This window comes from Gavia stellata, unplaced genomic scaffold (assembly GCF_030936135.1).
Source record: "Gavia stellata isolate bGavSte3 unplaced genomic scaffold, bGavSte3.hap2 HAP2_SCAFFOLD_107, whole genome shotgun sequence".
Classification (NCBI taxonomy): domain Eukaryota; kingdom Metazoa; phylum Chordata; class Aves; order Gaviiformes; family Gaviidae; genus Gavia; species Gavia stellata.
In genome coordinates this window covers 93,887-100,835 of record NW_026776748.1, presented here as the reverse complement: position 1 = coordinate 100,835, position 6,949 = coordinate 93,887, and positions in this window count along the sequence as shown.

Sequence of the window (6,949 nt, the reverse complement as noted above, 5' to 3'; positions counted from 1 at the left end):
CTCCAGGAGCCACGGCACCCCAGCCTGCACTGTTCATTACTTTGCTACAGTCCCTTTGGAGATCTGGCCTGAACTTCAGGGGCAGAAAAGAGCAGCTGTGGCCTGACTGCACAGGTAGGAACTGCCCCGTGCTGAAAATCCTGGCCCTGGTGCCGACCGTAAGAAGCCTGGGGAACAGCAAAGAAGGAAGTTTAATTTCTTGCATTTGGATGAATGTTTTAACCACTAGTCTGTTATCTGTCCAGAAGGCTTCTTTATGGCAGAGGAGCAGGGGGTTCAGGTACAGCACAGCAAATCATCTGAGACACACTGTTAATACACAGATATTTTGAAAGAGCAGTTGGAAACAGATCAATACCACATATAGGAAATTCTCCCCTCCTGGATGTATTGGAGAAAATGTTGCCAATCTACTGAGGAATTGACAAAATGCTAGGACATTCACGGATGGCTGAGTCAAGAAAAAAAAAAAAAAAAAAGAGAGCACAGATACAGAGCTCAGCATTATGCAGGCTGCACTGTGTAGAAAGTTGTGGAGGGTTCCCTGGGTAGTTGTCCCCTGCCTGCTACTCCGGCTCTGCAATCTGCCTGACCAGGAGCTGCGGTGAGGCTAGGTCTCTGTCTCCCCAGCCAGGGCAGCAGGGAGAAAAGCTGTGAGGCACATTGCAGTGTGACTTTTTGCAGCTGGGTTCAGACCAAGAGCCTTGGATGAACAAAAGGGTCCAAAAATCCCAACGTGTTCAAGGGGCGACTGGATTTGGAGGGGAGGTATTGCAGGCTGCAAAATCCACAAGCAGCAACAGGTTCACAAATCCCCTGTGCTGAAAACAGGTGCAACATTGGAGCAAACACTCAAGAGAAGTATCCTAGCTGCTTCTCTGGTTGTTTCTCTTCTCTCAGTACCCAGTTATGACCAGAGTTGGAGAAGGGAGCTGCTGGTAGGAGTCATTACCGCCCTCGTGTTTATACCTCCTGGCCTAAGGACAGCAAACCTGCTTACCTAGAGAAACCACCTGGGGACCAGTTAAACTCTCAGTATGTAAGCCAGACGCATCAGACCCTGGTGAAGATTCTCTGTTCAAACCCGCTGTGTTGTCATGCCCCTTTTGATGTCTCTCCTTGCCAGGGAATCACCATCACTTGGCTGGGGGCAGTCCCTCTGTCCTCGAGTCCATGCTGGTTTCTCTGCCCAACAGAAAATGACTGGTCCCCTCACTGGGGGCTAGTTTATCCCTCTGTGAACATTTAGGGACAGCAAAGAGCACATTAGGGGAGCGCACACATTTTGAGAATGCACATATTTTGGGAGGCAAAGAGCTAGCTCTGGAGAGCAGCTGTGGTGGAGGCTGACAAAACCTGAAAGAGGGCATTAGCCAGGTTTTCCTCCTCAAAGGAGTACATGTGCAGGTGTTTGCAATGAGGCCTTCTGAGGTGACACGCAAAGTTCAGGTTTAGTGCCAATGTGGGGTCAGTTGAGTCAGAAAGAGAGACGGGACAGAAAGAACCAGAAGAAGGCAAAGAGAATGAGGCATCTGGAGAAAAGAGGTTGACTATGTCTAGGGGAGGAGGCAGGAAGGGGAAAGAGCAGCTCCCCTGCCACGTACAGAAGGGGTAAAAAAGGGCAGCTAGCAACCCAGTGGGAGGTTGGTTTTGGTTCCCTCCTCATGCTTGGGTGTACCCACAGGTGTGTGTAAAAGAGGATCTTGAGAGAAAAGCAGGATATTTGTGAGACAAAATGACACATATGTTGGACTATGGGGGCACTAGTAATGCATGTGACAATGCGATTTGGAGTGGTCCAAATGCACATTTCCCCTGGCCATACATCTGATACTGATTGTTCAGGTACACAATCTTCCATGATTCTTCCACAGCTTCCTGGCATGAGTGGCTCCTCCTCCCTAACAGCTGGCACCGGGTCAGCAGGTGAAACTACTGATGCTCAGGTCTCAGGCAGAAAAGGAGAGAGTGCTCATCAGGGGACTGTCTGAAAAAGGCTAGATGCCAGAGACGCCATTTCCGTTGTGGGCAGGAGCCTTTCATCTTCTTGAGGTACTGTGTGGTTTTGGGTCAATGAACCGCTTGCCCTGGAGAGGCAGAAGCTCTCGCTGCTAGGCCTGAGCTGTGCTGGGGGACCAGGGTGATCTCTGTAAGTGTCCAGGGCCTGGGCAGGGCTGATGGAAGGTGATTTCTTCCATGCTGGGCAGGGAGTTAACTCTTGCCCTGGAACTGGGCAAGGTCTCTGACCTCTGAGCCGCTACCGCAGGGCAGGACAGGGCAGGGCCGCTTTTCCCCAAGGTGGGGAAGGAAATCTGGGAAGCCCTCACTGTCAACCCCTGCTTCCCTAAACATTGTATCAAACACCCAGGGACAGAGAACTGGAGTGCAGGAACTGTGAGTATTAGACCACCCAGGCACCTTGCTTTTACTCAAGGTATTATGCCTCTTCTCCCCAAGAAACCATCACCACCCTGTCAGGTCTGTGCAGGGAGCTGCTCTTTAAGGAGCAGAGAACACTGGAAAATGTTGTCTCATGTGTTTATCCACATCTTTTCTCCAGGTGCTGCTACTGTTGGAAAAGAAAAGAGAGGGCAGAGAAAGAAGAGCAGCCTTTCCTGATCCCCCACCAACCATCTTCTCCTGATTTCTTTGCCCAAGCCGTCCACTTCCAGCTCTCTCTTCTGATCTGCCTGGGGCTAGTCATTCTCAAATGTGCTGCCCTGGGAGCTCTCTGCTCTCCTGCAGTCCCAAATTTCTCCCTTTGCAACACAAATACACTGGACTTCTCAAAGCTGCCGCAGGGATTTGGAAGCTCTCGTCTCATTGACGTTATGAGGGTGTCACAGTCTGTGTGCTGCCTGGCACACGTAATGCAGCGTACTGTGCTGGTTTTGGCTGGGATGCAGTTAACTGTCTTCATAGTAGCTAGTATGGGGCTACGTTTTGGATTTGTGCTGAAAACAGTGTTGATAGCACAGGGATGTTTCAGTTACTGCTGAGCAGTGCTTACACAGAGTCAAGGCCTTTTCTGCTTCTCACCCCACCCTACCAGCGAGTAGGCTGGGGGTGCACAAGAAGTTGGAAGGGGACGCAGCCGGGACGGCTGATCCCAGCTGACCAAAGGGATATTCCATACCATATGATGTCATGCTCAGTATATAAACTAGGGGGAAAGCTGGCCAGGAGACTGCTGCTTGGGGACAGGCTGGGCATTGGTCAGAGGGTGGTGAGCAATTGTTTTCATTTGCACCACTTGTCTGTCTTGTTTGTTTTTTGTTGTTGTTGTAATTTTCCTTTTCATTACAATTTTTATTATCATTATTATTATTTTATTTCACTTAATTTATCAAACTGTTCTTATCTCAACCCACGAGCTTTCTCCCTTTTACTTTTCCTATTCTCTCCCCCATCCCACTGGGGCATGGTGGGGAGTGAGCGAGCAGCTGTGTGGCACTTAGTTGCCGGCTGGGCTTAAACCACAACAGTCCTTCCTGGCACCCAACGTGGGGCACGAAGGGTTTGAGATAATCACAGATTCAGCAGAGCATATTAGAAAGTTTTTCCATCTGTTAAAAGTTACAGGTCACAATATTGATTCATCTGTTCTCAACATTAGTTTATTTGATCTGCACCATGCTCTTTTTTTGGCTGTACCTGTTAAAGATTGGTGTTGCCTTTTTCAGTTTGCTGTGCTCTGTAGTGAATAGTGATGTTTTGCCTGGGAGATTCGTTTTTAAACCACTGACCTTGAGCTTAATCTGGTATTTGGTCTCTGTACTGAAGCCATTACTGTACTTCGGGTACCATCTCATGGAGAAAATTAACAATTATACTTCTTCCTCTGAGAGGTTTTTTGTGGAGGAAATACAGAACGGCACCCTTGCTACCTTCTTCTGTGATGTTGTCTCCCTTGGTACAATGACTTCTCAGTATCTTGAACATCCTTGGGTAGTTAAAATACTTCTATTGCTATTTCTTAGAAATATTGCTTCAGTTTTGTCTAAGGTTAACAAGCAATTTAGTTTCCTGTATGCTGGTGGTGTCCGTGAGAGACTCTGCCCTCCAGCTGGAGCAAGTAAGCAGCCTGCAGCTGGCAGGCCCAAAGCCCCTCCAGCTGCCAAACCTAGGGAGATTTTCTGAATGCCAGAGGAGCAGGGACCTCTGTGCCCACTGCTGGTAGTTTAATCAGACATGCAGTAGCCAGATCTACCCGAATCTCCTTGCCTGCAGCCCCAGAGCCCAGCTGCTCTACTACGCCTGCGTGTCTGTGGGCTCTCCTGTCTTCTAGGACAGGGTCTTTTGGGTGCTCCTTGTGAAGGGGCAGGGGCAGAACTGCTGGACAGCCAGGGCCCTTGCGGCCTTTCCAGGCCCAAAATAACACTCAACCTGGCTGACACCAGAGGTAGACAGGAAAGGTTCATCCCTGTGCCCTGTGTCAGCTGGGCTTCCCATCCCTCCTGCCACAACCTCAGCTGAACAACGTGATCCTGAAGGGTATGGGGAAGAAGGGCTGTGAATGGGAGCTGCTGTGCTGACAAGTGAAGGTTTACAGGCTGTTGCTCAGGTGTCCCTGCGCCTTCCTTCCTCTCTTCCAGGTGCACTCTTAGCCCAGAGATATGTCCTGCCCAGACAAGTGCCAGCCCTGCTGCCCAACCCCACTGGCCAACAGCTGCAATGAGCCCTGTTTCAGGCAGTGCCAGGACTCCACCGTTGTCATCCAGCCCTCTCCCGTGGTGGTGAACCTGCCTGGCCCATCCTCAGCTCCTTCCTGTAGAAACCATCTACTCTGGGTACTGTAACCTCTCCTGCATCACCAGCTGCTACTGTGGCAGCAGAAGGTGCCCCCCTTGCTAAAGCCACCAGACAGCCCAGACAAGGAGATCCAGGAACCCAGAAGATGCTGCCAGAATGAACGACGGAGATCGTGGCCATTGCTTGCAGAGGGGCTGAGCAAGCCCTGCTCCTCCTGCAAACAGTGTCAGCCCTTTGGAAAGGCCAGCCTGAGCTCTCTTGAAAACATGGCCAATGCCTCTCGTTCCCTTCCTCCACTCTCTCCTGTCCCGCCTTTTCCTTTGTTGTTTTCTGCTCGCTGGGCCACAAGGACCACCAAAGTCAGCTTAGGGGGGACCTGCCTGCCCCTCTCCCTCTGTGGGGAGCCAGACAGGTGCCCTGTGGGAATTCTCCCTTTATCATGGGGCACTGACTCTCGGCCGCCCATGGTGATCCTATCACTGTGGCCTCTCCTCAGAGAGATCTTGTTTCCCTCTTTGGACTCATTAAACTCCACTGCATCCCAGCCTCTGGCTCTGTGTGGTCCTTTCCTCTCTGGATGCTCTCTAAAGCTGCCCAGGGAGAAAGGAAGTAAACTGTGAGGGAACAAATGGGTGAGCAAGTGGACCCCTCCTCATTCCTAGAGGAATGGGAGGGCAGGACACACTGTCTGTGGGCCTCCTTCAGTCCCTGTCCCTTGGAGCTGAGGTCAACATCTCTGGCTACTCCACAGCCAGTGACCATCAGCCCTGCCCTTGCTGCACCTCTGCCCAGAAATACTCTCCTTGGCCTCAGAGCATGCCCTATGGATGGTGCTCCCAACTTGTGCTGTCTTCATGGGAGGACCCCAGTGCTGCAGGAGGACCTGGGAGGTCAGCAGCCCCACAAGCACTCAAGGCAGCTCCTCTTGCTCTGGATGGAGAGACCAGTTCCATGGCAGAAGCTCTCTCACCACCTTCTCCTTTTCCCTCAGGCCACTAACCCCAGCCCCTCACAGGAGGAGGATCTTTGTTGGCAGATCTCTGGGTGCATAAAGGAAATAGGGCTGCCAGGGGAGAACGGCGGGCGCTTTCCCCAGAGCTCAGCCTTGCACAGAAAGGGCCTCCTGTCCAGATGCCAAGAGAGGAGAACTGTACTGTGCCCCTCCTCCTAGCTCCCTCCTCTCCTGAAGCCTACAGCTCATGGGGAAGAGCCTTTGGTGCTTACACCTCAGCAGTTTGGGCCTACAAAGACAGCCAAGGTCTTCTGCACTGGCCTATCTGTGAAACAGTGAGAGTGGATGGGCAGGAAAAGAGAGGTAGTAAGGGATGGATGGTTGGTGAAAGAAATGCAGGTGATGTGAAATGGGGGATTGCAATCAGTAAACAACAGTTCCTTTCTGTTGAAAGAGGGACTTTTATTGACCTGCTCATGAAAAGGCAGCAGGGTTTTAGCATTTTGCCCTAAATGATGTTTCCTGCCTACTCAGACGCAGTTGCTAATTCTTCAGACTCATTTTTTATCAGGGATATGGAAGTCCTGATGCTTGAACTCCAAAAGAGTTTGACTGAAAGCTGTTTGACTTTCCCTGTGCCAGCCAGAGAGTCAGTCCAACGTCGCACAGCAGAGCAAGAGCTGGACCCTGGTCCCTTCAGTTCAATACCCATTTGGTGCAAGGTCTCAGCCCCTGCCTCACGCAGCACCAGGCTGAGTGGTGGCATTGGCGTGGACATGAGGAGCCTGTGTCCCATCCCAGTCACCAGCAATACTGCATCATAAGGGGATACATTCAGGGATGACGTCCTACATGCCGTCGACAGGATTTATTGGTGTTTCTCCCTGTACATAAAGCAAGAAATGGAGGGCACAGGAGGCAGAGACTGCATTTCCGTCCTCTGGGCACCCACTTGTTACCTCCCTCCTCAACAGGAGGGGAAAGTAAGGTGGCAAAGGTTGTGGGTCAAGATCAAGACAGGGGCATTACCTACCAATTGCTATCACAGTCAAAACAGACTTGACTTGGGGAAGATTCATTCAACTTATTGCCAACTACGAATAAAGCAGGATGGTGAGAAACAGCCAAAAAAACCCCTAAAATACCTTCCCTCCATCCCCACCTCTTTTTCACAGCCTCAACTTCCCTCCTTCATTCACAGCTCTTCTATTTCCTCCACCCCCAAGTAGCACAACGGGATGTGGA